Below are 25,149 nucleotides of genomic sequence, written 5' to 3' on the forward strand. Positions count from 1 at the left end.
GCAGGAGAGTGAACTATTCCCTTTCCACTGTGGAAGCATAAGAGTAAAATGTCAGAGTTTATAAAACTCACCCAGTCTAGGCTACTGTGTTATAGCAGCCCAAACCAGCAAGATGCTAGTTTTCCATTAATTTAATTATACTTTTCAGAAACATACTAGATGATGTTCTGCAGGTCAGCCAGTTTGAGCCTTGTATATGTTGTAATTATAAGGAAACTTTAACTCCTCATTTAACAACCTTTCTAGGAATTGTGCATTTATTTTGACATTCCATCTGTAAATCAGCCCAATAATAGCTATTTACACTTGCTCCTTTAAAAAAAAAAAAAAAAATTCATATTGAATGTAATGTGACTTAGTAGAAAATGTACATGCTTAGGATCTCAAAAAGTCTCATTTATAATCCTTCCTCTGTCCTTTGCCATCTGAGTGGCCTTGGAAAGTTACTAAATGTGTTTAAGCTACATTTTTTGCTTCATCTTTGAAAAGGAACTAATGATATCTTATAACAATAGTTCTCAAACTTGAGTTGCATCAAAATTACCTAGAGACCTTGGAGCACCTGGGTGGCTGAGTTGGTTAAGTGTCCGACTTCAGCTCAAGTCATGATCTCATGGTTCTTGGGAGCCCATTTTGGATCCTCTGTCCCCTTTCTCTCTCTCCTAAATTGTTGGGTTCTGCACCTAGAGAGTATGATTCAGTATAATTAAAATATTTGCATTTCTAAGAAGTTTACACGTAATGCTGCCACTGTTTCAAATACTACCATTGCCCTCCAGGATGAGATTTGAAATAAACTCACAAATCACATATAGTTAATAGTTTCTTTTGCATATGCTCATTTCACGATTTTAAAAGCTTTTAAAACCAAGACAGTATTAAAAAAAAATTAAAATGACCCCAGAACACTACCATGAACCTGTAACAAAGATAACTGTGTCTTTTCACTATTAGCCACCTTAACTAGCATTTCTACCTGCAGATATTAGTTCTTTCTTTCTCTTCCTCATTGAGAGGTAATGAATCTGTACCTCTGCCCCTTAAAATCCTACACATTCTTCAATACTGAGTACAGCTTTTATTTTCTCTACATTTCTTAGTATGTCCTTGATAGACTTCTTATTTCCTTCCTCTGTATTCCTGAACCAAGTGGAAACATGAAAACAAACAAAAGCCCTCAAAAATTGTGGTTCCACACACTCATTAAGAAAGCACGATGCACAGTTGTTGACCAAAGAACTGAAAGCTAATATTCTCATGACTTAGATAAATTTGTTTCTGCCAGTAACCACTTGGCCTCTTTCAAACATCCAAATCTGTTCACCTGCTCAACTGTCAGTTTGTCAAAATTTCTAATTTGGGCAGAGCCAGATGTTTCATTGTTTTTCTGCCCACTTTGGGTATATATGTTGATGGGTTAAGTGCAACAAAAATTAGAATTAACTTACAACTGTGTTCAAAATTCATTCGCAAAACTACATGTAAGGAACAGAATTCTGTTTATATCTATTGCAGTGACTTAGGTTTTATGATCTCACTATGAACACCCATTTGCTTTTAGGTTAAAGTGAACCTTGAAATTCCAGTTCATTATAGCTATTTCGGAGAAGATTATATAATAATAGAATTTCTCAGGTGTGGATAAAATAGATTATGCTATTTCCCAAGTAGCATATTGCACACTGAAAGGATCACCTTTCATAAACCCAGTAAAAGTATAAACCCAGGCTTCCTAAATGCAGAAAAGCTACTTTGTTTCCATTATTCACTTTTTTATGTTTTTATTATAGCAAATGGTGTTACCATGTTACTGTCCTCAACATTTATTCCTAATGGTCTTATTAGGCTACTGAGTCATGTTGCTTAAGAATTATTCTCCCAGTTAAGAATTAGTAATAGAGTTCATATATTCCTGATATTAAAAAAATGTATATTCAACAAACTATGAGATTCTATATATCCTTCAATCTAACAAATCTACTTCTAGGTTCTCACTCAAGATGGTGATGCATGAAGATCTTAACCTTACCTTCTCCCACAGACACCTCCAATCTACAATGAAATGTGGAACAATGTCCTTTGCAGGAAAAATGCATGGAAGCAGGTAGGAAAGGCTGAGACACAGGTTTCTCAGCACGGGAATGTGCATTAGAAAGGCTGGCACATGAGAGAGATTCCCCCAAAACATCTAGCTTTGAAAAACAACCTGTGGGTCTCTGGTGAACTAAGTCTGCATACTCTCCAGGAATGAAGGCTGCAGGCCTTCATATATAAGGACACAGTCTTTCTGTGAAAGATGTTTATGACCCTATCATCGTAGCTGAGATCTGAGGGATAGGCTTCTAACTAAACATATATCTAAGAACTGACTACAAATTTTCCAGAGACTTTTCAAGGTGGGTACAATCCTCACATTCACCCATTGTCACTTAGCACCAGCATCTCTTAAAAGGAATATTGTTATTTGTCTGGTGTTCTGGTTTTTGGCACTGCCACCCTAGGAACACCCCCTATTCTCCAGGATCTGATGGCTATAGGGGTTTGTGTTACTAGGTCCCATGACAGTGTAACCATCGGAGAGACAATTTTTGCAGGCTACCACCCACAGGGTACTGCACAGACCTATGGAAGAGGCCTAAGTGCCTGTCCTGGAACTTTGGCTTGGGGCAGGCTTCAGAACTGGCACACATCTAGGAGCACTGGAGGTGCTCACAGGGAACAGAAGCCAGTGAAAAACTTATTTGCACTCTCTCTGCCTCATCATAGTTCCCAGAAAGAAACTTTTACACTTGTTTGGAGTTCCATTCTTATGACTGTTACCCCATGGGTACTTCTAAATTGCTTGTTTCTGGAGGCCAGTGGCGTTTCAGTCGTGGTCTTACAGAATTGGATGTATTTTTGTGTCTTTAAAAGCTGCCGCTGCCTCAGGGCCTGAATGCCAATCAAGCTCAATCTAGAAGTTAAGTTTCCCACCCCCCTCTGGAACACTGACTAGTTTTAGCACACATTCAACTCAACTCCTGGGAGCTAAAATTAAAAATAAAACTGGCTGTTTGGATGTGTAAAAAGGTTTGAAAGACAGCCAGGAACTCAGGCAGGGTTGAATGATCAGGTTCATTTCCTACACAAGGCTCCTGGTTCAAGACTGGGAGAGAAGGCAGTTTCTTCTAATGAATATAGACCAATACAGAAAAAGAAACAGAGAAATGTGTTTTACATTTAAAAAAAAAAAGGAAAAAACATAAATAAAGATGCTCACCAAATACGGAGAATTATGGATGAACTGCAAAAAGTTCAACAAAGAGATAAAAACCAGAAGCAAGTACAAACAAGATGTCACAGAGCTCAAGAATACAATAAATGAACTGAAAAATATACGACAAGGTTCAACACCAGACTAGATGCAGCAGGATCTACCAGGACGACATCAAGCAGACCAGCATTCACATTGCAGGAGCCACAGAAGAAGATAGAAAAATGGGCAGGAAATTTACTTTAAAAAGTAGTTTGAAAACTTCCCTAAACTGAAGAAGAAAGAATTTATAAACATGTATGTATTCAACCTAGTGACATCTAAATATATAAAGTAAATATAAATAGACTTCAAGGGGGAAATAGCAATGTTATAATAGTTGGGAACTTTAATATCCCTCTTACCTCAATAAATGGATCATCCAGATAGAAAACCAATCAGGAAACAATGGCTTTAAATAACACATTATATCAGATGGATTTAAAAGATATGTGCAGAACATTCCATTTAAAAACAAACACCAGAACACATTCTTTCAAGTGCCTAGTCATTCTCTAGTATACTCATTCATTATGCCACAAAGCAAGTCTTACTAAATTTAAGCAGGCTGGAACGCTATGAAACTAAAAACCAATTATAAGAAATGAAATAAATTTGAAAATACCCAAATAAGTGAAAATTAAACAACATGGATACTTAACAATTATTGGGTCAGCAAAAAAATCTAATAAAATACCTTGAGATAAATGAAAATGGAAATCCAGTATACCAAAATTAATAGAATTCATCAAAAGCAGTTCTCAGAGAGAAACTCAACAATAAATGCCTACCTAAAAAATTATTTTTTCAAATAACCTAATTTTATACCTCAAGTAAAAAGAAAGCTCAACATTAGTATAAGGAAGGCACTAACAAAAATTGCAGCTGGTTCTCTGACAGATAAAATCCACTAACTTGTAGGTAAACTTACCAAGAGAAAAAGAGGACTCAAATAAAATTAGAAATGAAAGAGAGATCACAACTGATGTAAGTATAACCATCATAAAAGGCAACTATAAAGAACTCTATGGCTACAATTTGAACAACCTACAGAAATAGGTAATTCTTAGAAACTTACTACCTTTCAAAAATCATGAAGGAACAGAAAGTGTAAACAGACCAATTACTACTATGGAAATTGAATCAATAATCAAAAACCTTGCAACAAACAAAAGTCCAAGAGGAGATGGCTTCACCAGTGAATTCTATGAAACATTTCAAAAAGAGTTAATTCCAATCCTTCTTAAGTCCATCCTTACCATGATTTCAAAACTAGACAAGAATATCACAAGAAAAAAAACTTACTGGCAGGTATTTCTGATGATCACAGATGCAAAAATTCTCCATAAAATATTTGCAACATGAATTCTGCAATACATTAAAAAGAACAGGTGTCATGTGTTCCAGGGATTGAAGGATGATTCAGTATCTGCAAGTCAATTAATATGATACACCCCATTAACAAAACGAAGTATAAAAGCCATGATTATTGCGGTAGTCACAGAAAAAGCATGCGACAAAAGCATTCATTTTTGATAAAAACCCTCAACAAGTTGGTACAGAGGGAATGCACCTCAACATAATAAAGGCCATCATCAGAAGTCCAAAGCTAACATACTCAGAAGTGAACTTTCCCCTAATATCAGGAATGAGACTGGGATGCCCAGTCCCACAGCCTTTATTCAACATTGCATTGGAAGTGCCAGCCACAGCAAATACCCAAGAAAAAGACAAAAAAGTCATTGTATTTGGAAAGGAAGAATTAAACTTTCACTCTCTGTGGATGATATGATCCATTACATAAAAAACCCTGAAGACTACACCAAAAAAACACTTTGATCAAATAAATAAATTTAGTGAAGGTGCAGGATACAAAGTGAATATACAGAACTCTAGTGTTTTTATATAGTATTAACAAACTATTAGAAAGGAGAATGAAGACAATCCTATTTATAATTAAATAAAAAATACAGAAGAATTTTCAAAAATACCTGGGAATAAATTCAACCAAGGAAATAACACAGCTGAAGATGTTAATAAATAGAAAAATTCTATATACTTATGGATTGAAAGAGTTAATGTTGTTAAAATGTCCATACTAGCCAAAGCCATTTACAGAATCAATGTAATCCTGACAAAAATTCCAGTCACACTTTTCACAAAAATAGAACAATCCTAAAATCTGTTTAGAATAACAAAATCTGAAATAACCAAAGCAGTTCTGACAGAGAAAAAGCTGGAGGCCTAATGCTCCCCAATTTCAAATTCTACTACAAAGACAAAGTCATCAAAACAGTATGGCATATATGGCATTGTCCTAAACAAAGACAGATGGATCAGTAGACAAGAAAAGAAAGCCCACAAATAAACTCATGTTTATTTGTTCAGTTTATGACAAAGATGCCAAGAATATATAATGGGAAAGGACAGGCTCTTCAATAAGCAGTGCTGGGAAAACTGGACAACTATGTGCAAAAGAATGAAACTGGAACACTACCTTACACCATACCAAATGAATAAATAATGAATTTAAGACCTGGAACTATAAACCTTGTAGAAGAAAATATAGATAGTAACCTCCCTAACAAGGGTCTTAGTGAGGATTTTTTTTTTTATTTGACAGCAAAGCAAAGACAACAAAAGCAAAAAACAAATGGGAACTACCTCAATCTAAAACACCTCTGTACAGCAGAGGAAGTCAGCAAAATGAAAAAGCAATCTACTAAATGAGAGAAAATATTTTCAAATTATATATCTGATAAGCAGTTATCCCAAAATATATAAGGAACTCTTAAAAGTCAATAGCAATAACAAAAAGATGTTCAATACCACTAATCAACAGGGAAATGCACAGAATGCCTTCAATTATAAGTAACAATATACCTATTTTAATCTGGTATGAATCATTAAGGGAATGTCATGGCTCAGAGAATTAAGTCTAAAGGAAGTGTAAATGTTCAACAATATTTCAGCCAAGTCTTCAGCTCCATTTTTCTGTAATTCTCTAAGCTCCTTTCTCCCTCACATTTTGGCCTCATCTTTAAACTAGATTTCCTCATAGTCACAATTACTGGTGAATTATAATAAGCATTATACCAGAATGTGATCTGCGTCATAGGCAATCACTAAGAGATTGAGGACAGAAATTTCACCATTTTATATAGCCAAGCACTTACAGACCATCAAGACAATGTCCTCGTAGAGTTCATCCTAAATTCACTTGGTAATTGGGGTGACTGTGTTAATAAATTAGCTTTATTCAGAGGAATAACAAACTTCACCTATCTTTATGATAACAAATAATTTTGCAACTTGGAGAGAAGCAAACTTCTGAAGTTGGCCTTGTACTCACTCAGGTAAACTGGAAGTTGAGATACCGTTGTCAAGAATGATCACATACCTAAGATTCAACTCCCAGGTCCTTGAAGAAGACATCTGGGGTTACAAAGCTGACCTGACTTTTTTAGTATTTAGAAGCATTTATATTCATCTCCAGGAGAGAGAGAAAAAACTTATAAGGTTCCTGAAGTAAATGCTCTAGGAAAAGGAGGTAGGAAAGTCACTTCCCTTATTTTCAGCAGGGAAGATTAAGCCTCTTATTTTTAATTTTTTCTACACAACAAAGCTGCCAGCCCCAATCTGGGCAACGTGCATCCTTCCCTAGGTTGGGAGAGGTGGGAAAGTGGAAAGAGGATTATCTTTCCCCTCAAAAGAGCAAAGTCCCTTCTCTGTAGTCTGAAGGAGTCTATTGAGCATAAAAAGAAGGAGAAAAAAAAAAAACCCAATTATGTACTTGTTGGTTTAGAAGTGGTAAGCTGGTTTAATTCCAATCTCTTAAATACCCACAGCAGGTGGCAAACAATCCGGACTGGGGCAAAGAAAGGAATATCCATCCACCAGGAAAGCAGGAGCATTTTTGGAGACAACATTATCAGACTTTGATTCCATGGATCCTGCTTTCCCCGCACCTGCCTTCAAGTTGGTGATAGAACTGCACCTGTGTGTCAGTGGCGCTGCTCTTGCCGGGTACCTTCTCAGATTGCCTTCAGAGCTGTGGTTCCCTATTTTGACATCCTAAGTAAAGGTAAATCATCTTTTGTGAGTGAATTTTCTATTAAGTAATGACTACAAGTTACTAGAACCAAGAGACATGAGAAGGAAAGTTACACAGAAAACTTTTGTTGGTTTCAAAATGGAGAGAGAAGAGAGACAATTATTCAGTAGCTAGAAATATTTTCTTTTATGTTTTATTAACCCCCTCACTTAGGTTCATTAGGGTACCTTTTCTCCAAAGGTGCTGCTTTGAATGAGATCTTATATATTTGAATGTAATGAATTATAAAACCCCAGTTTTAAACTAAATTCATTCTTTAAAGGTAATCACTATTTTTAGTATATTAATCATTACAATATGTTTCCCTACTGTGAATAGAATAAACTAGTGGTTTATCATGCTAAGTATCCTAACATTAAATGTCATCTTTTGCAAACCTTTATAAATTTAAACCTCTCTGGTAGGCTGGCTAAATCCTGAAATACCACCTTTTGTGGATATCACAGCTATAAAATGTTACTTGGCTGGATTGCTGCATTTTACTTAGTGGTGCTGGCATCTAGACATTTTAATTTATCCTGCTGCACTAATAAAGAATACAACTATTGATTCCAAAACTACAAAATGATGTAAAAATGATAGGATTTCAGTGGATCTTAGTCATTTCCTTTATGTTCTGTGTGATGGTTAGTTTTATGTGTCAATTTGGCCTACAGGATGCCTCGGTATTGTGTTAAACATGTTGGGGATATGGCTGTGTGTTGCTGGAGGAGATTAGCATTTGAATCGGTAGACTTAGTAAAAATGATTGCCTTTTCCATTTGTAAGTGGGCTTCATCTACTCTGTTAAAAGACTGAATAGAATAAGATAAGATAAGTAAAGGAGAGTCTTCTCTGACTGGAATTTGTATCACTGGCTCTCCTGTGTCTCCAGTTTGCCAACGGCAGACCTAGAAACTCTTCCATAATCACATGAGACAGTTCCTTAAATAGGTAGATCTATTGGTCTTACTGATTTGTTTTTTCTAGAGACCTCTCATACAGATATGATGAGAGAAAAGGAAAAGTACACTTAAAGTAAGAGGTATTGTTTTTCAGCGTCATCCATTTATAATGCACTTTAGCTATACACATACATGCACAGATCTCTGTAACCATTGTAATTATAGTCTGTTTGTTTAATCATTAGGGTATAATTTTGGATAAAAAGCCTCTCAGACCATTTCAATTTGGTAATTTTAACATGCACATTCATTGTTATATGGCATAGATGTGCTCAGATGAACTTTTTCTTTACTTAAAACTGTCTTCTACCTGACCCCACCAAGAACAGGTTCCTGGTTGTTCTTGGTCCTTTGAGAGACTGTTACCAAGTGTTCTTTTCTTTCTAAACAGGCTAGCTTTCTGTGACTTTGTCTTCTCAATGTGCTAATCCTGAGAGCAGTATTGTTCTCAGGTCCTCACATCCCCGGAGGATTCTGGCTTTATTTTGCCTGGACCTTTCCACTTCTTTTGGCAGGAGAGCAGGCAAGGAAAGATGGTTGCATGACCTTGAAGGTCAGACTCTCCCCACTCCCTCGCTAAGGTTCTCTTACCTTCCCACATGCTAGTACTCCATTTATTCCCTCAATTAATAGTATAGCACCACTCTGCGGGCTAGGGGACACAGAGTAGTAAACTAAAAAACATATCTGACCCCATGGTCCTTACTTTCAAATGGAGGATTCAGACAATAAAAAAGATGATTATATAATTGCAAATTGAGGGAAGGGCTATAAAGGAAAAACAAACAAATACAATGGACCTTTTCCCATTTGAACTCCTTGGTTGTTGACCCCAGTGTCCCTAACAGCTAGATGTGGTAGAGTTGAGAAGTAGTTAGGGATGAAATGACTTCATATAACTCATTTTCCCAACACCAAGAAAGCCCTAAGTCTGTAGGAAGAGGAAATTCTCTTCTGGGTTCTAAGGGGTAAAACTGGACATGATACATGTCTAGAATATCAACTTAGTTCACTTTATGACTCTCTTTTCTAGTTCTCTTGACTAGTTCTCTTGACTTTATCTTACAGCTACCAGATTTCTCTGAGCATGTTAGTTAACACTTTATTAGCTCACTCTTCAATTCTGTGGTTCTCCCTAGTCTTATATAAAAAAGCCTAGTATAGACAATACCATATGCATGGGATGCAGTATGTTCTGTGCAATATTATATCCCTCACCTTCTTACTGTTGCTCTACTTACCCTTGTTGACCCTGGAGGTACTGGAGGTTAATTTTTAGACACAAATGGTCATTTACAAAGTACTATTAAGTAATCACACACCTTCATGAATACTCTACACACATTTACTGCATATATTAGACCTTGCCATTGGACCATGAAACTGAGATACTCATTTATCAGTGCTTACTGTTTTATAATTATGAAACATTCTCAGCAGGGTTTCTTACTTAAGTCTTCACTTTCCTTTACCCTCCACCCAATCCTTGAAAATTGCAGACTGAAGGTAAAGCATTAAAAGTTAAGTGTGATGTTTGAATAAGACCTAATACTATGGGTAGTTGCTGAGTTACTGGGCTCTTAAAATTAATTTTTCCTATTAAGTAAAACATGTTCACCATAAACAATTATTTAAAAATTAGAAAGGCATAATGGAGAAAACGACATCAAAATTAAGTTAGCCTTTCATCTGTATTCAAATATGTAGGTAATTACCTTTACTACTAAGGAAAAAGGGTGTTAGTAAACCTTTTTGCCCATTGAAGCCTAGGTACTTCAGGGTTTTTTCTTTTGAATGATTTCCCAGATGAGAAACTACTAGGCAAAAGGGTTAAGCATTTTTCACACTCATGAGACACAGTACCAATTATGTTCCCAGGTGGAGATAGATATTAATTTATACCTCTAATAGTGCCTCTTTCATCATAAATATGTAAAATATGAGAAGTATTCAACTGTTCAAAAATCTATGACATTTCAATACCCAAATATCATTGATTTCTGCCACTGTTCTGTCTTCCCTGCCATCCGCATCCTGGTCCATGCTGCTGTCAGCTCTCTTGACATGTACCCTACATGTATAACTAGTTTCTCTCTTCCCTTTTGCTCCTTTCCAGTTCATTTTCATCTTTTTTAAACAAACAAAATTCTTATTTGACATTTTCCTGTTTGTACCTCTTCAAAACCTTTCCATTACTCCTACAATAAATACTCTTAATCTAGAGGTGAACATCCCTAATATGGCCTTCAAAAACCTAAATGTGCTGTTCTCTGCCTCATTATGCTCTACTTTTATATGTCTCCGTTTCTAACAACTCTGCCTTCTTTTCACCACTTCAATTCCCATACTGTCTGTCTCCCACTTTTTGAAAGAGAGTATAATGTTTCATCTGCCCAGTTTTCCTCCTCCCCTCCAACCTTTTCATTCTTAAACCTTTCATGTATCACTTCATGCACCATAACCTCACTCCATAGCCTAGAAAGCACCTTTGTTTGTTTATTTTTAAAACTGTATCATCATATTACTTATTCATGAGATTATTTGATTGTTCACACCATAATACAGCTCTTGGTTGGATCAGATCAGGTCTATTTTGCTCACCTTTAAATCCTCAGCCCTGCAAAAAGTGCTTGGCACATGGCTAGAGGTCAGCATTATTTGCTTGTAGAATAAAAGCTATTTATTTCTGGAATTAATTTATGAATCTGACTTTTCTGTGAACCTTCTTACTAAGTTTTCAAACTTAGTAAGAAATAAGAGTGACTCCAGATTATCAGGAATGGAAAGTGCTAGCCAATTCAAAATGCTTTACAGAAAACATGTTTAAGTAGAATCATGTTCTGAAATTGGACTAAGCTAATTGAATAATGTGAGATGTTGTAATTGGCTTTGTGACTTTTGACAAGTTAATTGGACTCTGCTCCTAAATGCTTTCTGTTCTAGTAGCAATGACACTGTCTCATTTGCCTATTTATTTTCTGATATGAAAAGTATGTATAACACCTTGAATTTTATTTAAACGATAATAAAATTATTGATTTTAATACGATGACTTTGTGAATTTTTTTATAGGAGGTAAACTGGGAAGAAAAATGTAAGAGAAGAAAAGGAAGGAATCAATAGAAATTTCAGCAGGATGAAATTTTAAGGAAAATTTCTTTCCCTTTTACTTAAGAAGCTGCCTCATTTTAAGGTGTCAAAAATCTAGAATTAGTAGTATAAAAAATAGTAGTAACAGATTTTTGTGCACATAACACAATTCAAAAACTGGGAGATTTTAAAATTAAAAAATGGGGGCACCTGGGTGGCTCAGTCTATTAAGCTTCTGACTTCAGCTCTGGCCATGATCTCACCATTTATGAGTTCGAGCCCCATGTCAGGCTCTGTGCAGATAGCTCAAAGCCCAGAACCTGCTTCAGATTCTATGTCTCTCTTTCTCTCTCTGCCCCTCCCCTGCTTGTACTCTGTCTCTCTTTCTCTTTCAAAAAAAAATAAACAAACAGTAAAATTAATAATAAAAATAAAATAAAATAAAAATGGGTATGAAGCCCAGGGGCATGAAGTTACAAGATGACTCAAAAAAATCAAAGAAGCTGTTAATCATTACAATGATTGGTTATTTATAATGGGAATATCCAGGTGACACGGGCTTGGTTTAAAGTGATTATCTCATACCATTTTTAGGAAAATGACTTAAGTTTCTTTACAGTTGGCAAAGGCACTTATAAGAAATAAGTTTCACTTATGTTCATGAAATAAGTTACATTTAGTTTTGCTTATGTGGCTTAAGTGGTTTTATCTGCTCAGGGTTTTCTAAAGTCCAGTCTCCATTTTGTACTTAATTTTAACAGAGGTTTTTGTTTTATTGCAAATTAGACATACTAGTTCAGCAACAGCTGCACAGTCCTGAGCTCTCTCCAGACACTAGGGCTACATAAAGTAAATTATTAAAACAGCAAATAGCTAGGAAGAGTCAGTGCTCAGAGCTTTGCTGTTGCTGCTTTTTAACTTAAAAGGAATAAGTAAAACCTTAAAGATAGTAACTAACTTTTGAGTTCTTATTTGGGCAAAAGTTCCTCTATAAACAATCTCAGCTTTTCTACAGCCTAATTATTGAATCTTCTTTTTAGATAATCAGACTTTCATGCTTTATCTTCATTTCTGTAAATAACTAGGTATTATGACCATAATTCAAATCTATAACTCTAGCAAGAAAAGCAATTATGGCATGAGCAACGAGGTCCAATAGGGAATACAAACCTGTAATAAACCATATTTAGGCCTAAAGATAATCTGCACTTTGCATAATTTAGGCTAGAAAAATATTTAACTCACAGCTAACTGTCAACTAGGGAAAATTTTCACAACTATCTTTCAACCTGAAGTGTGGAAAAGCAGATCCGCTGTGGTGCAGTATCACCATGATAAATACTGAAATTAAAGAAAGAGAGTGTAAGTGCTGACAAACACCTAGAAGCTGGAATGTTCAGTCCTTGAAAAAGCAGTTCAGAACTGTCAGAATAAACTGGCACCTAACTTAAGGGGCATGGTGTAAGTGAAGGAGTCTGGTACTGAGATCATTCTGATTTCTCCAATAATAAAGTCCTTCAAGTGTATTCCAAAGAGTGAAGATCCATAGTGAAGCAATCAATTTCAGAGCAGAGTTCTTATTATCCAAGTTTGGTGGAGGGAGAGGTGGGAAGCTATGTGCATTACTTCAGTTCAAAACGGTTTTGTCTCTGCCAGGTGCTTATCCTAACTCCTAGACTCCTCCAATTTTAGACAGTTCTACAAGGTCCTTAAGGAAGAAAAGGAAAGTCAGAGTTTATAGAAATCACAGCCAATTTAAGATCAAGCCTACAATTGTCTTATTCTTTGAAGCATAAGGTGGAGAATTGTTCTACAATAATCTGAAAGCAAAAAGAAAAAAATAATCATGTGTTATATTCAAGCCAAAAGAAACAAAATTTGACCAAGATGGAGACACAAGTTGTTCCTGACTCAAGGTGGATTAAATATCTTAATGCGAGCCCTAAAGCTATGAAAATCCTGGAAGAGAACACAGTAATTTCTCTGACATCAGCCATAGCAACATTTTTCTAGTTATGTCTCCCAAAGCAAGGGAAACAAAAGCAAAAATAAACTATTGGGACTACACCAAAATCAAAATCTTCTGAACAGCAAAGGAAACAATCATGAAACTAAAATACAGCCTACTGAATTAGAGAAGGTATTTGCAAATGATATATCCAATATGGGGTTAGTATCCAAACTATATAAAACATTTAACACAACTCAACATTAAAAAAAAAAAAACTTACTTGATTAAAAAAGGGGCAGAAGACATAAACAGACATTTCTCCAAAGAAAACAGACAAGTGGCTAACAGATACATGAAAAGATGCTCAACATGACTAATCATCAGGGAACTGCAAATAAAAACCGCAATGAGCTATCACTTCACAACTGCCAGAATGGATCAACTCAAAAACACAAAAGACAACAAGTATTGGAGAGGATGTGGAGAAAAAGGAACCCTCCTGCACTGCTGGCGGTAATGCAAATTGGTACAACCAGTGTAGAAAACAGTGTGAAGATTCCTGAAAAAAACAAAAACAATTACTATATGATCCAGTAATCCCACTACTGGGTATTTACCCAAAAAAGATGAAAAACTAATTCATAAAGGTATATGTGTCCCTGTGTTTATGGCAGCATTAGTTACAATGCCAAATTATGGAAGCAGCCCAAGAGTCCACTGACAGATGAAAGTATAAAGACGATGTGGTATGTATGTTCATAATGAAATATTATTCAGCCATCAAAAGAATAAAATCTAGCCATTTACAACAAGATGAATGGAACTAGAATTTAATGCTAAATGGAAAAGTCCAAAAAAAAAAAAAAAAAGACAAATATCATACAATTTCACTCCTAGGGGAATTTAAGAAATAAATCAAACAATGGCAAATGAGACAAACTAAGAAACAGACTCTTCATTATAGAAAACAAACTGATGGTTAAGGAATGAGGGTAGGAGGATAGATCAATTTCACTCCTAGGGGAATTTAAGAAATAAATCAAACAATGGCAAATGAGACAAACTAAGAAACAGACTCTTCATTATAGAAAACAAACTGATGGTTAAGGAATGAGGGTAGGAGGATAGATGAAGGGGATTAGGAGCACACATGATGAGCATGGAGTAATGTACAGAATTACAGAATCAAACTGTACCCCTGAAACTAATACTATGTTAATATACTGCAATTAAACAAATAAATAAGAATTGACACGAATCCTTCCCTTACTCTTCCAAAAAACTAAAAGAGAATGGAATACCCCCAAAGTCATTTGCAAAGTCAGCATTATCCTGATACCAAAACAAGGAAAGGACACTGCAAGAAAAGACCACTATGGAACCATATCCCTAACAAATCTAAATGCACTATTTTCTAATAAAGTACTAGCAAATTAATTCAGTTGGATGAGGCACCATGATCAAATGGGATTTATACCTGGGATGCAAGGTATAATGCAATAGACTAGGCATATATCTCAACACAATAAAGATAGATATGTGACAAACCTAGAGCTGACATCATACTTAGTAATGAAAAGTTAAAAGGTTTTCCTCTAAGATCAGGAAAAATACATGAGCGCCCATTCTCAACACTTTCGTCCTTTTATTCAACTTAGTACTGGAATTCCTAGCTACAGCAATCAGAAAGAAATAAAATTTATCAGAATTAGAAACAAAGAAGTAAAACTGTCTATTTCAGATGACAGGATGTTATGTAGAAAGTCATAAAGATACAACCAAAATAAACTGTTAGATAAAACCAAAAAATTCAGTAAAGCTACTAATAATGAAATCTCTGAAAAGAAGTCTATCCCATCCAAAATAGCATCAAAAATAAAATATTTAGAAATAAAATCAACCACAAAGGTGAAATATCTGTCCTCTGAAAACTACAAGACATGGGTGAAAGGAATCAAGACAACATGAATGAATGGAAAGTTATCCCATGTTTGTGGAGTTGAAGAATTTATATTGTTAAAATGTCAGCATTTTACCAAAAGCCATCTACAGATTAAATGCAACTCTATCAATATTCCAATGGTATTTTTTTTACAGACACAGGAAAACATGCCTTATATTTATATAGATCCAACAAAGATGCTGAATGGCCAAAGCTATCCTGAAAGACAAAAGCAAAAGGCAGCACACCACCTGATTTCAGGCTCTACTATACTATCAACATGCCAAAGTCATCAAAACAGTATGACACTAACAGTAAAATACATAAATTGACCAATGGAACAGAATCAAGAGCCCAGAAATTAACCCAAGCATGTACATTCAGCTTCTATTTAACAACAATGCGAAGAATACTCAATGGAAAAAAAAAAATCTCTTTAATGGTGCTCAGAAAGATATATATTCCTATGTAAAAAAATGAAACTGGATTCATATCAAACATTACTCAAAATATTAACTTGAAATGGGCACCTGGGTGGCTCAGTTGGTTAAGTGTCCAACTTCGGCTCAGGTCATGATCTCATGGTTCCTGGGTTTGAGCCCCGCATCAGGCTCTTTGTTGACAGCTCAGAGCCTGGAGCCTCCTTTGGATTCTCTGTCTCCCTCTCTCTGCCCTCCCGTGCTCACACGCTGTCTCTCTGCCTCTCAAAAATAAATGTTACAAAAAAAATTTTTTAAACAGAAATAAAGACTTAAATGTAAGACTTAACACCACAAAACTCCACAAAACAGGAATAAAGCTCCTTGACATGAACCTTGGCAATGATTTTTTTGGATATGATACCTAATGCACTAGGAAACAGACCACAAAGAAGTGGTAGTACATCAAACTAAAAAACTTCCACATAGCAAAAGAAGCCATCAATGGAGTGGGAAAAACTTTGCAAACCAAATATCTAATAAGGTATTAATATCTAAAACACATTGAAAACTCATACATATAAATAACACACACACAAACACACATACACCCTAAATTTTAAAAATGGGCAAAGGACCTTAATAGGTATTCCTCCCAAGAATATACATGAAAGGAAACAGGTACGTGAAAAGATGGTCAATAAAGCCAGTAGGGAAATAGATATTAAAATCACAATAGGATATAACCTCATGCCTGTTAGAATGCTGATCATCAAAAGGACAATAGCTAACTAATGCTGGGCATGGATGTAGAGAAATGGGAATTCTTATGCACTGATGGTTGGATTGTAAATTGATATGGCCACTGTGAAAACAGTATGGAGAGTCCTCAAAAAATTAAAAATAGAAATACCATATGATACAACAATTCTACTTTAGGAAATATATCCAAATGAAACATAAAAACTACTCTGAAAAGATACATACACTGCCATGTTCAGAGCAGCATTATTTATAATAGTTAGGACGTGACAACAACTGAAGTGTCCATCTGTGTCATCCATGGATAAATTGTGGGTGTATACACACACAACTATATATTATGTACAAAATCCATGTATATACATATATCTAATACATACACGTGGAATATTAGTCATCAAAGATTGAGAAAATCTTCCCATTTGTGACAATATGGTTGGACCTGGAGGGCACTAAACTAAGTGAAATAAGTCATTTAAAGATAAATACTGTGTGATTTCATTTATATGTGGAATCTTAAGATAAATAAAACTCACAGAAAAATAGATCAAACTTGTGGTTACCAGAAGCAGATGTATTGAGAGGGTACAATGGATGAAGGTGATCATAGATACAAACTTCCAGTTACAAGGTAAGTAATAGGGGCATCAAGTACAAAATAAGTAAGACAGACTACTGTGTATGATACATAGGGAGGTTTTTAAGAGCTTAAATCCTGATTGGGTTCAAGATGGCAGAGTAGGAACATTGTGAACTCACTCCATCCCACGGAGCAAATATATATGGAATAGCTTTCTCTTAAAAGAGCGAGAAAACTTAATGAACAGAATTTCCAAATAAAGGAAAAAAGAACAGCATTAAGATGGGTAGGGGAGGCAGAGAAAGTCTCACGGAAAGTACCTTCCCCAATCACAGCAATTCACATGTGAAAGGAATCTCAAAATATGGAACTTTCCCTAAATGAAGTGTTCGTACTCTACATCAGGAACCACACCCTTAGATCCTACATGAAATGAGCTTCCTAAATGATTGGCTTTGAAAAACAAGGGGACTTATATCCAGGAAAACCATATAAACTTAGGGAACAGAGAATATGATGTTAAAGGGCTCACAAACAGGCTATGGACTCATTCATCCTGGGGTGCAGTACAAAAACATTTTGTAAAGCACTTAGACCATAAACGAAAGAGAACCACTTATCTTAAAACATCTGCCAGAGACCCAGGGAACCATTGGGATTTTTTCTGATAACAGAGACGCTGGCAGGCACCATATTTGCAACTTCATCAGACCTTGCTAATGTCTGTGCTGGTGCCTGTCACATGGAAATATCCCTGTAACCCATTAAAGGGAGTGGACAGACCCAGTTGAGAACCCCACCTAACCCCCATGGCGTAACTGCATATCACAAGAAGACTGGGTGACAGTCAGCTAAACTCTGTGCCCCATCCCAGCTATGCTGAGTGACAGCTCTCCCTATTCCCACTTCAATCTTTGGCTTCGCAGCAGCCCCACCACCTTCCAGCCACAGTACAGCATCAGGCCAGGTGCCAGACCTGCCCACTCTGTGCCTCAATAAAGGTGCATGTCATGGCTGGCCTGCAATAAATATGTGGCCTCACCACAGCAGATGGTCAGCCCATAAAGGGTATGCCCCTTGACTGCCTAGCTGGTGTCAGAGAGGATTATGCTTCTGGGATTCATATGACATCTACACAAGGCCACTGCTCCAAGACTGGGAGACTTAGCTGATTTTCCTTATACATAGAAGCATACACAGTGTGTTAGGAAAAATGAAAGAGAGAGGACTGTTTTCTTAACAAAAGGACAAAACATCATAAATAGACCTTAATGAAATGAAGATCAGCAATCTACTTGATGAAGAATTCAAAGTAATTGTAATAAAGATACTCTCTGAACTTGGAAGAATGTATAAACATGGTTAGATCCCAAAGAAAGAGTTAGGGAATGTAAGTTCAACACAGAAGTTACAGAGCTAAATAATACAATAACTGAACTGAGTAATATGCTATAGGAATTCAATAGCAGACTGGATTAAGACATAGACCAGTGCACCAAAAGACAAAGAAATAGACCCCATGCAGATAGAGCAACAAAAAGAAAAAAGAATTGTTAAAAATATAGAAAACTTGAGGTACCTGGGTAGCTCAGAAAATTGAGTGTCCAACTCTTGATTTTGGTTCAGGACATGATCCCAGAGATGTGGAATCAGGCCCTGTGTCAGGCTTCATGCTGAACATGGAGTCTGGCTAAGATTTTCTCTCTCTGCCTCTGCCCCTCACCTCCACTTGCTCACACACATGCACTCTCTCTAAAATAATTTTTTAAAAAGGATAAAGGAAAACTTAAGGGACTTTTGGCACAATATCAGGTGAACCAACATTTATATTATAGGACTCCCAGAAGGAGAAAGGGTCAGAAAGCTTAGTTGAAGAAATAATTGCTGAAAATTTATGTAATCTAGAAATGGAAACAGACTTTCAACTCTGATAAACCCAGAGAATTCCAAGTAAGATAAAGGGGAAGAGATCTGCATGAAGACACTTTATAAGTAGAGTGGTAAAAGTTAAAGAGAGAATCTTAAAAGCAATGAGAGAAAATAATTTGTTACATACAAAGGAAACTTCATAAGCAATCAACAGATTTTCCAGCAGAGATCTTGCAAGCCGGAGCAAAGTGGCACAAAATACTGGTAGTGCTCAGAGAAAAAACTTAGAACCAAGAATTCTTTACCCTAAAGGTTATCATGCAGAAGTGAAGAAGAGAACAAGAATTTATATATATGCAAAAGCTAAAGGAGTTCATCACCACTAAAACAGCCTTTCAAGAAATGTTGAGGAGATCTCTCTAAACTGAAAATAAATGACATTAATTAATAACAAGAAACATACTAAAGTAAAATCTCAGTGGAAAAGATAGGCATATAATAAACACAGGGGATCAATCACTTAAAAAGAAGTATAAAGGTTAAAAGGGAAAAATAGGAAAATTAACTAATACTTCAATAATTACCTAAAGTGTATATAAAAAGGATTTAAAATGTCATATCAAAAATATAAAACCTGGGTGTAAAAAGAAAAATTTGAAAATATTGGTATATGTTCATATTCAAGATGCTATCAACTCAAAACAGACCATTTTATATACAGGAAATTCTGTGCTAGCCTCCTGGTAACCACAAAGCAAAAATTTACAATAAATACACAAAGGATAATGAGAAAAGAATATAAACATATCACTAATGAAAGCCATCAAACCATCAGGGGATAGAGAAAAAGAGGAAGAAATAAAGAGGCAGTAATGACAACAACAGCTAAAAAAGAACAAAATGCCTAAGTAAAAACCTATCAATAATTACTTTAAATGTAAATAAACAAAATTCTCCAATCAAAAGACATAGATGGCTGAATTTTTAAAACAGACCTATCTATGTGCTGCTTATAAGACTCACTTCAGAAGAAAAGACACACAATGACCAAAAGTGAAGGGATAGAAAAAGCTCTTCCACGCAACTGGAAACAGAAAGAAAGTCGGTGTAGCTATACTGTTAGACAAGATTGGCTTTAAAAGAAAGACTGCAATAATAGACCAAGAAAGGCATAATGATAAAGGGTCAATCCAACCAGAAGATATAATATACACACAGTGTATAAAATACACTGACCATAGAAGCACCAAATGAATAAAGTAAACATTAACATACCTGAAGGGATAAATTGATAGAAATACAAAAATAGTTGGGGGATTTAACACCCTACTTACACCAATAGATCATTAAAAAAAAGTCATAATGGATTTATTAGATATATAAAAACATTCTATCTAGTAGCAACATTATGTACATTCTTCTTTTTTAAAATTTTTTAACATTTACTTATTTTTGAGAGACACAGACAGATCATGAATGCGGGAGGGGCAGAGAGAGAGGGAGACACAGAATCTGAAGCAGGCTCCAGGCTCTGAGCTGTCAACACAGAGCCCAATGTGGGGTTCAAACTCACGAACCTCAAGATCATGACCTGAGCCAAAGTTAGACACAACCAATTGAGCCACCCAGGTGCCCCTAAACAACATGACTTTAAATAGAAGTCATACTACCCAAAACAATCTACAGATTCAATGCAATCTCTATGAAAATATCAAAAGTATTTTTCACAGAGCTAGAACAAATAATTCTAAAGTTTGTATGGAACCACATACAAATAGTCAAAGCAATCTTCAGAAAAGAGAACAAAGCTGAGGTATCACAATCCCAGATTTCAAGATATAATACAAAGCATAATAATTACAACATAATGATATTGACACAAAAAGGAGACACATAAATCAATGGAACAGGATAAAGTCCAGAAGTAAACCCACATTTATACAGTTAATTAATATATAACAAAACAGGCAAGAATATCCAAAGGGGGAAGATGGTCTGTTCAATAAAGTTTGGGAAAACTTGCTACATGCAAGAGAATGAAACTGGACCATTTTCTTATACCATATACAAAAATAAACTCTAAATGTATTAAAGATCTAAATGTGAGACCTGATACCATACAACTCCCAAAAGAAAATACAGGTAGTAATCTCTTGGACAGTGACCTTAGCAATATTTTTCTGGAAAATCTCCTTAGGCAAGGGAAACAAAAGCAAAAATGAACTACTGGGACTATATCAAAATAAAAAGCTTTTACACAGCAAAGGAAACCATCAACAAAACAAAATTCCAACCTAGTGGATAGAAAAAGACATGTGTACATTATATTCAACAGGGGATTATATATCCAATGAAAGATTAATGTCCAAAATATATAAAGACTTTAGGAAACTCAGAAGAAGGAGGAGAAGAAGATTAAAAATAAGCAGATGACTTAAATATACTTTTTTAAAGAAGACATGCAAATGGCCAATGAATACATGAAAAGTTCCTCAGGATCACTAATCATCATGAAAATGCAAGTCAAAATCATCTCTCACCACTTACAATTGTTATTATCAAAAAGGCAAAAACTAGCAAGAGTTCACAAGAATGTAGAGAAAAAGGAACCCTCATATACTGTGTGGAAGAATATTGTTAAAATGTCCTTACTACCCAAAACAATTTACAGATTCAATGCAATCCCTGTCAAATTATCAAAAGTAATTTTCATGGAACTAGAAAAATAATTCTAAAGTTTGTATGAAGTCAGAGATGACCTTGATCAAAGGAACAGGATAGAGTCCAGAAGTAAACCCACATTTATATGGTCAACTGATATATAAAAAACGTGGCAAGAATACCCAAAGAGGAAAGATAGTCTGTTTAGTAAAGATTTGGAAAACTTTATTTGCCATATAAATTGGTACAAACACTGTGGAAAATATGGAGTTTTCCTCAAAAGATTAAAAATGGTAATGACATACAAAAAAAAAAAAAAGGTAATAACATACAATCCGGTAATTCCACTAGTGGGTATTTACAACCCACAAGAGAAGGAAACACTAAAGAGATACATGGATCCCTTATTTTATTGCAGCATTAATTACAATAATAAATATATGGAAGCAATCTAAGTGTACATTATTGATGAAAGATAAAGAAGACTGATATGAATACACAATGGAATGTAATTAAACCATAAAAAAATAGTATCTTGCCATTTGTAACAACATGGATGCACCTAGACAATATTATGCTAAGTGCAGTAAACCAAAGAAATACAAATACTATATTACTGAACTTCTACATTTAAAAAAAAAAAACCTAAATCAGAAACAGTGTAATAAATATCGAGAACTGGTGGTTGTCAGAAGGCATGGCTGTGGGAGGTGGGATGGGCTAGAGAGGTAAAGGGGAGTAAGAGGTAGAAACTTATAGTTACAAAAGTGAAAAGTATAGCATTTGAAGACAGTCCAACTGTAGTAACATTTTAGAGTGTCAGAAAGTAACCAATGCTCATGAGCATTAAGCTATGTATGGACTTGCTGAATCATTGTTATACAGCTGAAAGTAATATAACATTGTATATCAACTATACTTTTAAAAATATTATTTTTTTAAAAGTTCATTTATTTATTTTGAGAGAGGGAGAGTGAACAGAGGAGGGGCAGAGAGAAAAGGGGAGAGAGAATTCCAGGCAGGCTCCACACTGTCAGTGCAGAGCTGGATGCAGGGCTTGAAGTCACAAACTGAGAGATTATGACCTGAGCCAAAATTAAGAGTTGGAAACTTAATGGACTGAGCCACCACCACCCCTAACAAAGTTTTAAAAAATAAACACACAGATTAATGGAACAAATTTGAGAACATACATGTATGGACAACTGATACAACAAAGTAGCTAAGAACATCCAGTGGAAAAAGGACGATCTATTCAATAAATGATGCAGGAAAAACAGGACACCCACATGCCAAAGGGTGAACCTGCCCACTCCTCTGTGCCGCGCCTCAAAATTAACTCAAAATAGAGTACAAACTTGGGCATGAAGCTTGAAACCATTAAAATTCCTTGAAGAAAACAGTTGGGAAGCTTTTTGATATTGATCTTATTGATATTTTTGCGGATGTGACTGTAAAGGCAAGGGAAACAAAAGCAAAAAATAAACAAGTGAGATTATGTCAGAATTTAAAGTTTCTGCACTTTAAAAAATTATCAAGACAAAAAGGCACTCTACTGAATTGGAAGATATTTGCAAATCAGGTATCTGAAAAGAGACTAATATCCAAACATATGAAAAACTCATTAAAGTCAGCAACAAAAAAAAAAAAAAAACTAATGTAATTTTAAAATGGGCAGAAAATCTGAACAGATGAATGGATAGTAATAATGGAGAATACATGACAAATCGACATATTAAAAAAAACATAGTTGGCCAAAATCACATTAAAAGTTGTTCAACATTGCTAATTAAGAAATGCAAATGGAAACTAGAATAAGATATTACCTCACACCTGTTAGAATAGCTATTATCAAAAACACAAGAAACAACTCTTATTGGACAAGGTGTGGAGCAAAGTGATCCCTTGTGCACTGCTGGTGGTGATATAAATTGGTGTAACTAATGTGGAAAGAGGATGGAGGTTCCTCAAAACAAAGTTAAAAGTAGAACTGTCTTATGATCCAGCTATTCCATTCCTGGGGATTTATATGAAGAATACAATAACACAGATTCAAAAAAAAAAAATGTGCACCCCTTTGTTCATTGCAGCAGTCTTTACAGTGATTAAGAAATGGAAACAATGGATGAAGGGATAAAGAAGATGTAATATGCATATATGTTTGTATATACATACTTGCATACAATCAAATAATATTCAGCCATAAAAACTAATGAAATTTTTGAGACTCCTGGGTGGTTCAGTTGGTTGAGTGTCTGACTCCTGAGTCCTGCTCAGGTCATGATCTCAGTTCCATGAGTTTGAGCCCCAGGTCGCATCGGACTCTGTGCTGAAAGCACGGAGTCTGCTTGGGATTCTCTCACTGCCCCTTCCCCTCTAATGCGTTCGTTCTCTCTCTCTCTCTCTCTGTCTCAAAATAAATAAACTTTAAAAATAATGAAATTTTGCCATATGCAACAATATGGGTACATCTTGAAATGATTAAAGTAACTGAAATAAGTCAGATGGAGAAAGACAAATACTATATGATTTCACTCCTATGTGGAATCTAAAAAACAACTTCTACAAAACAATGAACAAAAGAAACTCACAGATCCAGAGAACAGATTGGTTGTTACCCGAAGGAAAGAGCCTGAGGAGTGGAAGAAATTAGTAAAGAAGTCAATGGTATGGTAATAGATATTAAGTACACTTTTAATGGTGACCACTTTGTTGTACACACAGATGTGCAATTACAATGTTGTGTACCTTAAACTTACATGTTATATGCCCATTTTACCTCAGCAATAGAAAGTGAATGTAAAAGGTCTCATTACAGAGAGAAAGTTTTTATGTTTCTTTTTTCTTTTGTCAATATAAGAAGATGAATGCTAGCTGAATCTATTTTGGTAATCATTTTATGATACATATAAATCAAACCCATCATGCTATATGTCTTAAACTTATACAGTGATACTTATCAATTATTCAATAAAAAACTGGGGGGTGGGGGAAGGGAATGAAGATTTCCCCATAACTTAAGAATGTAGAATAAAAATCTTTATGTAGTAGAGGTTGGAAATACATGCTTTAATTTATGTTTATAGCTACTGAAAATTAATGGAGAAAGGGGGGAAACCAGTCAAAGAGAAAAGTATAGGGAAGTCTGAGCAACATTTTTAAATATAAGTGTCCACAAATGCTGGAGGGGCCTTTCACATTCCATGGAAATCAGAATGTATATTATCACTGCCCTCTGAATTTCTTCTTAGCTCTCTAGGAGTGAGATTTTTTTTCCCCTTTGCCTGGGGTAAGCTTCTATTCTCATTTTCAGACTCCAGAGATGTTTTAAAAATAAAGACATTTTTCCTTGATCTCCTGAGTATTTTCACCTGCATATATAAATGATTTTAAGTTTCTAAAATATTATTTCTCCTCTCAGAAAACTTGAGATTGCTTGTCATATCTAATAAAGTCCTTAAAGTTTCAAAACTTCTCAGATAGATGTATGTCAGTTCCTTGTAGGATTAGTGCTTTTTATTTCTG

At 35.3% G+C, this 25,149-nt stretch overlaps 1 long non-coding RNA gene across 1 annotated transcript in view; it reads right to left on the reverse strand.

Moving 5' to 3' along the window:
• Positions 1 to 683, reverse strand: part of LOC144240302 (uncharacterized) — a 37,437-nt gene extending 36,754 nt beyond the window's left edge. The window contains exon 1 of the long non-coding RNA XR_013337672.1: positions 545 to 683. This is a non-coding gene — a long non-coding RNA (uncharacterized LOC144240302). The remainder of the gene's footprint in view (positions 1 to 544) is intronic.
• Positions 684 to 25,149: the final 24,466 nt, after the last annotated feature.

Source organism: Crocuta crocuta, unplaced genomic scaffold (assembly GCF_008692635.1).
Source record: "Crocuta crocuta isolate KB4526 unplaced genomic scaffold, BGI_CrCroc_1.0 scaffold437, whole genome shotgun sequence".
Taxonomy (NCBI): Eukaryota; Metazoa; Chordata; class Mammalia; order Carnivora; family Hyaenidae; genus Crocuta; species Crocuta crocuta.